Below are 9760 nucleotides of genomic sequence, written 5' to 3' on the forward strand. Positions count from 1 at the left end.
ATTTTGTGGTACTGGAGGTTGAACCTAGGAACATTCTACATCTTAAATTCAACTAACTTGAGCCAGGCACACACTTGTAATCCCAGGACTGGGAGGCTGAAATAGGACCGTGACGGTTTGAAACCTGCCTCAGATACTTACTGAGACGCTCAGCAACTTAGTGAGACCCTGTTTCCAAATAAAATATAAAATAGGTCAGGGGTGTAGCACAGAGGTGGCCCCTGAGTTCTATCCCCAGTACTACACACACACACACACACACACACACACACACACACACACACACACAAATCAACTTTAGAAAATACTTTGTATACGCATGTAGTCTTTGGGATTGAACCTAGGGGAATTCAACCTTTGAGCTACACCCCCAGCCTTATTTTTATTTTGAAATGTGATCTCACTAATGTGTGTAGGGCTAGGATGGCCATAAATCTGGGATACTCCTATCTCAGCCTCCCTTATCCTGTGAATAAAAGTGTATGTCAACATGCCCAGCCACAAAATACTTTTACAGAAATATCTAGACCAACCAACTGAATACTCTACCCTAGCCAAGTTGATATATAAAATGAACCATTATAATCTGTTAATTAAACACATTAAAGTCATTTTTGTTCCTATTATTAATAGTATATTTTTGTGGTACTGTGGATGGGACCCAGGGGACTTTAGACCTATTTTATATTTTATTTGAAAACAGAGTCTCACTAAGTTGTTGAGATCCTCACTAAGAAGCTAAGGCTGGCTTCGAACCTGCGCAATCCTCTTGTCTCAGCCTTCCAAGTACTGGGATTACAAGCGTGTGCCACCACCCCTGGCTATTAATAGAGTTTCTAAAAACAATAATGCACAGGTTTTTATGTGACCCAAAATCATTGTTGGGTCCTTTGGTAGTTGAATTTTTTATTTTATATTTTACTATATTTTTATTGGTGCATTGTAGTCAAACATCACAATTGAATACAAGACTTGTGAGGATATCCAAGTACACATCATCCAATTAGCCTTTATCCTTTCCCCATCCCACTCCCTTCCCCTCACTCAATCCCATGCTTGATTTAATGATTAACATTGATATATTTGTTTACATACATCATGTGCTTTATTTTATTGTATTTATTTATTTTTTGTGTGTGTCTGGGGATCGAACTCAGGGGCATTTTATCTCCGAGCTATACCCCCTGCCCTATTTTTTATTCCTTATTTTGTAACAGGGTCTCACTAAGTTATGGAGTACCTCACTAAGTAGCTGAGGCTGTCCGCAAACTGCAATCCTCCAGTCTCAGTCTCCTGAATGCTGACATTATAAGCGTGTGCCACCGCGCCTGGCTATATCATGTGTTTTAGAGATTCCATCTTCCCCCATCCCATCCCTTCTGATTGGTCACCTTAATTGCTCCTCCATAGGGCCCTTTATTCCACTAGAGTCCCTCCTATTACCCATTTCTTCCTAGTTTTTGCATATTAGGGTGAGCATCTGTTTTTTTTTATTTTCTTGAATATTTCTCTGTGTATACCGCATTGCAAGTTCCAATCCCACTCTTGAAGTCCCGGCACTGGCCTGGCCACCCAGCAGACTCTGATCCTGGCTTAGCTGGCTCCAGTACCGGCCTTGTCTTTAGGCAAGCGCTTATCCCATCCTCGCTGGCTCCAGCTACGGCCTCACCAAATGGCAGGCACTGATCCCAGCTTCCTTGGCCCCGGCACTGGCTTCCCCCCGTGGCAGGCTCCGATCCTGGCCTCTGAGGCCCCAGAACCGGCCTTGCCTCACGGCAGGCTCGGATCCCAGCTTCGCTGGCCCTTGCACCGGCCTCACCCTTTCGCAGCCTCTAATCCCGGTCTCTGAGGCCCCAGCAACAGTCTTGCCTCACGGCAGGCTCCAATTCTGGCCTTGCTGGCCCCAGCACTGACCTCACCTCTTGGCAGGCTCCAATCCCAGCCTCGGAGGCCCCAGCACCAGCCTTGCCTCATGGCAGGCTCTGATCCCGGCCTTGAAGGCCCAAGCACTGGCCCTGCCTCATGGCAGGCTCTAATCCTGGCCTTGCTGGCCCTGGCACCGGCTTTGCTGTTGTACTGTGCTTCGGGTTCTGTTCTCTGCCACTACAATCAGGTCGTCTACAGATGTTCCCTTTTTTCTTCCTCTTTTCTTTCTTTCTTTTTTTCTTTTTTGGTGGTACTGGGGTTCCTGGAAACCCTTCTACCTCTAGGCTCTACTCCCGGAGATCTATTTTTTATATTTTAATTTGGAAACAGGGTCCCTTAAGCCAGCAAGGCTGGCCTGGAACCTTCGTGATCCTCCTACGTCCGCTTCCCAAGTGCAGGGATTACAAGTGTGTGCCACCAAACCTGGCATTCTTTGATTTTTCTTCTTTTGTTTTAATATGAAAGAGAAGTACATGTCTTTTGTGAAAGCTGGGACCCCAAATACCTAGTGGCAATGAATTTTGTCTTCCTCCAAAGGCAGAGAGAGGTCCACAGCTTCACTCCGGAGAGCAGGCTCTGCTCCTCCACATGTACCCTGGCCTCCCTCTCTGCACAGAGGAGCGCCATGGCCACGAGGGCTTATGACTCCCAGAACATGCAGTGTGGTAGCCCATCCCAGCTATGAGGGGCTCCCTCTGAAACCCCCCAAACACTTTTACCACTTATCATGTTGTCCAGAATTCCCGATCATTTGTGGCAGGAGCAGTCTACTTTTTCGGAGATTTCTTCAAAAGTTCAAGGTGGACTGGACTGGATCTGTCTGCCCCTCCAAATTCTGGTCACCACCACCGCTGCTGCTGTCACTGCAATCTCAATTCTCTCTTGAACACCTTTCCCACACAGTTTGTTTTCCAGAGTATAAAAAATACTCATATATTTGAGGATATTTGAGGAAATATCCTCAAAGCAGTATACCTTTGAGGATATTTCTTTAAAATTATGAGGTGGATTGGACTGAATCTCTGCCTCTACCAAATACTGACAAATGCTGCCACTGCCACAGCCATCTCGGTTCTCTTCCGAGCACCTTATTCACAGAGCATGTTGTCCCAAATTCCCGAGCATGCGCGGTGGTAGAATTCTACATTTGGGGCGATTTCTTCAAAAGACCAAGGTGGATTGAATCAGATCTCTGCCTCTCTGAATACTGGCCGCTGCCATTGCCTCTGCCTTCACCATCTCAATTATCTCCCAAACATTTTTCTCACACTGCATGTTGTCCAGAATTCCTGAGCATGTGCGGTGGTAGCATTCTACCTTTGGGGCAATTTCTTCAGAAGATCAGGGTGGGTTGGATAAGATCTCTGCCACTCCCAAATACTTGCCTCCACTGCCACCATTGCAGCTGCCACCACTGCCACCGCCTTCCTCCTGGTTCTCCATTGAGCTCCTTCCTTACATATGATGTCCAGAAATCTTAAGCATGTAAGGAAGGAGCAGTCCCCCTTCGAGGAGATTTTTTTCCAAAAGTTCAAGGTAAATTGGATAGGATTTGTCTGCATCTCCTGATACCTGGCTGCCACCGCCACCATCTTGACCCCTCTCCAATATATATTTTTTTTAATAAGAGAAGACAGTATGTGTGTTTTGAAGAGGTTGTGGGATCGAGCACTTAGCAGCAGTGAATTTTATCTCCTTTACAAGATCAGAGGCCACAGCCTCACTGTGTAGAGCATGATCTGCTGTTCCAAGCACACCATGACCCCCAGGGCAGCACAGAGGAGCACGGCGGCTCCCGGGATGCACAGATTTGCTTCCCGCACAGTGCTGAGCTTCCCGGAACGCGCGGCTTAGCTTCCGCCAGTGCTGCTCAGCTCCCTCCACCACACCCGGGTCATTTTTCTTACAAGGTATGTTGTTAAGAGTCCCCAGCGTGCATGGCTGAAGTGGTCTTTTCTCTAAACTCTTCTGGGATGTTCTTCCAAAAATCACATTTCTTGCGAGACGGGCACCTCCTTGTCATCATGCTTCTAATTCTGCCGTTATCCACTCTCCTAAATTCTAGATAGGAAGTCATGGCTGGAAATGTCTCCTTAAGTTGTCCCAATCAGATATTAAACCAAAATCTCGTGTCCAGGGCTTCTCCGAGGAATGCATGTTCTTTTCGGCGGCCACCATCTTGCCCCCTTATTTTTTATTTTAATACAGGGTCTCATTAAGTTGTTCAGGCTGGCCTAGAATTTGCTATCATTTTACTCCACCCTATTGAATAGCTGGGATGACAAGCTTTCTTCACTGCTCCATGTATGTATGTGTATATATATATATATATATATATATATATATATATAATCTTGAGGTTCATAATGTTTGGATTTATAATGTCCCCTGAAATCTCACAGAGAGTCTGCTGGTTGAGGAGGGGTCCTTGAGGATGTGGTCTTGGGGGTAATATATGTTTCTTCCTCTCCTACTCTTTCTTTTACTTCTGACCTCCTTGATGTGAGAGAAGAGACTTTGTGTGCTCCCTCTTTCCTCTTCCCGTTGCCATACCCTGAGCTCTGCAGATCTGACCTGACACGGACGGAACCTCTGACATCTCTAAGACTATGAGCAAATAAATATATCTTCCTCTATGTTGTATGGTCAGTTATTTTGGATTACAACAGTGAGAATGTTGACTGAGACAATAATTTTTCTTCTCTCACAAGATAATCACATTGTTTTGTCCTTTGGACTGTTAATGTAGTGAATTATATTTATTTGAACCTCAACAAAACAAATTGTTTTATATTTTGTTTAAGCATTTCTTATCAGGTAGCACAAAATTCTATAAATATTTTAGATGTACTTGAGAAGAAGTTATATTTCAGAATCATTGGGTGTTTAGTTCTATACATGATGACTGAATTAAGCTTTTTAATAGTATTTGAATCTTTTCTATTCTTACTAAGTAGTTTTTTGCTTGACTGAGTTATAACTCAGAAATTACTTTAAAATTTTCCACATGAATGTGAATTTATTAGTTTTTCTCTTTAGTTCTGTCAATTTTGCTAACATATTTGGTCAATTTCATTTGATTTATACTTCTTAGGATCATTATATCTTCTGAGTCAATTGAACATGTCCTCATTATGTGGTCACTTTCTGTATCTTTAATATTTCCTTATGTCTTTTTTATGGTGCTGGGTATGAGACTCAGGGCCTCATATATGCTAGGCAAGTGCTCTGCCATTGAACTACACTCTCAGTTTATTAAAGTATATTTTCAGCCATGTATAGTGCTGCACACCTGTCATCCCAGTACTCAGGAGGCTGAGGAAGGAGGCTGAGGCAGGAGGCCTGCAGATTCAAGGCCAGTCTCAGCAAGGTCATTAGTGAGATCCTCAACAACTTAGTGAAACTGTTTTAAAATTTTTCTAAAAAACATAATTTTATAGGTACTAATATTACTATTGTCAGGGAGAAAAATATTCTTTTCTTTAATCATCACAGGGTTCATGGCTGAACATCTACAATAAAAGATTATCAAGCCAGGTGTGGTAGCTCATACTGTAATCCTAGTACTTGAGCAACTATGAGAATATAATTAAATATTTTCTATCAAAGGATTAACTTAAGCTCCATTTAAAACAATTACCATCTTGTAACCTTGTATAAGCTCTCCCCTTTGTAAATTAGCCTTCTGTAAGTTAGCTTTTCTTTAACAATCACAAATGCCAACACCTTGGCCCCCCTGCATCTAGATGAACTAGTCAATTGCATAAAACTGGGAAACCATACTCCTACCAACAGCATAGTATTTTGCTTTAGGAATAAAAACTAAGCAAGCATCCTGCCAGGTGTGCTTGCATATCTGGCTCCATAATGTGGCAGCACCATTTTTTGCAAAAAAGTACAATTCTCTTTCCATGCAATTTCAAACATGTCTTTTCTATTGTTAGAAATAATTTTTTTTGTAGCCGGGCGTGGTGGCGCACGCTTGTAATCAGTCCCCGTGCTTGGGAGGCTGACAGGACGATCGCGCAGGTTCGAAGCCAGCCTCAGCTACTTAGTGAGGCTCTCAGCAACTTAGTGAGACCCCGTTTCCAAATATAAAATAAAATAGGTCTGAGAGTATAGCCCGGAGTTAGAAAGACTCTGGGTTCCACCCCCAGTACCACCAAAAAAAAAAAAAAAAAAGAAAATTTTTTTGTGACATTAAGACATGGGTTCCCAGGTATGTGAGAGAGCATACCTGACAAAAACCAGGTGGGTCTTATATCTCTGACCCAGTGTTCCTCCTGAGGTGAATTACAATTGGTGGAAGTTACAGCCCCACTTTCTTCCCTGTCAACAGTGGAAGATGCAGGAGGGTCAGCATCTGCAATCTCTTAAGAGATGCTAATTTTGCAAAGAAATATAAGTCCTAACTAGGTTACAAAATGGCTGTTTAAGTCTAACATCCTTTGATAGAAAAAATACAACTATATTCTCACATTATCACACCATGAAAATTTATTTCTAACAAGACTGAGACAGGAGGATCGCAAGGATCAAGAAACCTAACAAGACTTTGTTTCAAAATACAAGAAGATCTGAGGTTTTAACTTTCAAAAAGTAAAATTCGCCTTGCTGAGCTACTTCAAAATATGTGTCTTTTCTTATGACACCATGAAAATTTATTTCTAACAGTAGCGTGTTTTGCATCAAGTGCTGAGGTTTTAAATAATATTGATGTCTGGCTTCTGTCCCTAAGTAATTAAATCCAAATGTGGCTGAAAAGAAGGCATCAGTGTTTTTTGAAAGCTCGCCACGTGGTTATAATAAGCAGCTAGGTTTAAAAACTGCATAATTTAAAGAATGTTTACTATCTTTTCCACCTTGCCAAACAATTTTTGAACATGTGTCTTTTCTTAATGCCACGAAAAGTTATTTTTATCAATAATATATGTTGCAGAGTTCTTTAAAAAAGATTTTACTAAGCTAATTTGCCAGAAAGATTAGTTGAATCTAAAATTAATGTTTCAAAAATATAACCTTAAGATCTGAGTAGGAATTCTTGCAAATTATATTTTCAAGTAATTTCAAGGGGCAGATGACTTTTGCTGCAGCATCTCATAGGCTATTAAGTAATAAAAATATATTTAATCACAAAGTTAAAATTCTTGCAAAGTAAAAACTCTAGAAACAAATTGCAATTTAAAAGTAAAATTGAGGGGGGAAGTTTTGGAATGATCATGTTAGAAAGGAGCCTGTAAATTTATAGACTACTATCCTGATACAAAAAAATGAGGGACTTAAGTGACCAATTAACAGCATCATCTTCAAATCAGAAAATTTAAATATAACAAATTAGGTAACATTTTAATTTAACTCATTAGTAAAGTGAAAAGCTTTGTTTTATACTGCTGGCAAGAAATAGAAGGAACAGGAAGAACTGGCAAAATTGTTTTAGAGGACAACCAATTAATATCTACGAACTCATAACATATATATGTATATATAATCTCTATGACACCGAATCTCAGAATTTAATTTCTAGCTAATGATTATTCAGCTCTTCTATCTCAGGTATTTGGAAGGCTGAGGAATGAGGATCACAAACTCAAGGCCATTTTGGGCAATTTAGTAAGATTTTTGTTTTAAAATAAAAAATAATAAGTTAAAAGGTGTGGGATGTAGCTGGTTGTCTGAGAGCTTGCTTAACCTGCAGCAAGTCTTAAGTTTAATTTCAGTATTACTGGAAAAAAAGGAAAAGAAGATAAAAACTAGGGTATAATTATACTAGAAAGGCAGTGGAAAACTCCTAAATTTACATCAGAAGGAGCCTTTAAATACTTTGTTTACATTTTAGCATTTTTCTGCAACTGAATGAAGTAGCTTTGTATTTCCTGATTTTTTTTTTTTTTTGCGAATCTGGGGATGGAACCCAGGGGCATTCAACCTCCCAGCTACACCCCCTGCCCTATATTTTATTCTTTATTTTGAATTAGGATCACTCTGAGTTACAGGGAGGGCCTCACTAAGTAGCTGAGGCTGTCCAGGAACTGGGATCCTAGGGTCTCAGCCTCTAGAATGCTGGGATTGCAAGCATGTGCCACCAAGCCTGGCTTGAATTTCCTGATTTTTTTGTTAGTACATCATTTTTATTATTGAAAACATTATTATATTTGGTAAATATCAATGCTCATAGCCCATAAGAAATACATAAAACCTTTTGTGGTGGCCTTGGAATGTGTCATCCTAGCTACACTGTGGGCTCTATCTCTTTGACTTTCCTATCCTTATAATTCTAGTGGGTAAGACCATGAGGGTGATTCCAATGGGCAATGTGGAGAGCAGACAGGACACATTAGCTCCAAGTACCCCCCACACCCCATTATCTCTCTACCAGGTAAATTCACCAAGATGAGCAGGCCTGCCTGTCAACTGCTCTACCTCCATCAGGATGCCCCATCACTTTCTCCAACACCAGGACCAGGCACGTGTGGGGTGAGCTGCCTGAACAAAGGCACTGGGTCCTTCAGAAGGCCTCCACCCTCAAGGTGGACAGCAGTAAGTATCAATATAGACCTCTGTCCTCGCTCATGGACTCCGGTCATGGTGATGGGTTCCTCATGGTCCTCTCCTCCTGTGCTCCACTTCTGCTCTTCCCAACTGTTTGCTAATACATTTCAAGTTCCATCACCAGATGTAAATAAAACAGACCTACAGAGACTGCTTGATGAGCAACTGCAATTGCATATGGCCAGTCCTGAGTGGCATATCCATGCACATGTTCATTTAGCTATGTATGTATGTATGAATGCATGTTTGTAAGAAAATATGTTTACACTGAAATAAATATGTATATATTCTATTCTGCATCTCTGATAACCATTAACCATTAAATAACTCAATTATTTACATTAAATATTAACTTTATAAGACCTAGAGAACATTATGTTAAAGTGAGATCAGCCAGACACAAAAAGAGAAAAGACATATGTTTTCTCTAATATGCCCAAACTATGGAGTATTAGGAATACCAGAGGGAGTGCAAATAATGGAGGGGAAACCTCAGCTAGAATGGAAGGGTGGGAGAGGAAGAAGGCTTGATTAATGGAGGAGCTACATCCGAATATGTGTAAAAGTATGAATATAGCATGGTTAACCTGGACACTTATTGTTGGGAGGGGGAGGGAAAGTGGGGGAGAGAGGGCACCAAGCACAGTCTGAATGAGTGCCATTTTTAATATGTTCCACATAAAAATAAAAAATAAATTAAAATAATAAAAAATTATAAAATGAGTATTTCCTGATTTTGAATATATTCTATCTCACAGTTGTGTTGAACACATTTTAGAATATAAAGTTGAGCAGAAAAACTCTCAATGCTAAGCAATGCCTTTACACTAAATTATAGGCAGCACTAACACATGTCTGTGTATTTCTGGAAGAATTTATTTTAAGTGTGGTACTGGGGATTGAACCCAGGGACATTCTATCTCTGAGCGACATCCTCAGACATATTTTATTTTATTTTTTTAAATTTGAAAACAGGGTCTCACTAAGTTACTGAGACCCTGGATAATTTGCTGAGCCTGGCTAAGTTGCTGAGGATGGCTTCCAACCTGATTCAGCCTGGGACTACAGGCATATGTCACCATGCCTGGTTAATAATTTTATTATTTATTTATTTGTTTGCTTGCTTGTTTGTTTACTGCACAACCCCATTTCCCCAGGCTGCCTTTCCATTCCCAAAAATGGTCCTCGGGAGCAAGATCCTTTCCCTTCTCTTGACGGCTTTTTTCATAGGGGCTATCATTTCTCATAATAAACCTCCAGTATTCCCCAGTTGTGCTTTCTGTTG

Source organism: Muscardinus avellanarius, assembly GCF_963383645.1.
Source record: "Muscardinus avellanarius genome assembly, chromosome: X".
In the NCBI taxonomy this organism is placed as follows: domain Eukaryota; kingdom Metazoa; phylum Chordata; class Mammalia; order Rodentia; family Gliridae; genus Muscardinus; species Muscardinus avellanarius.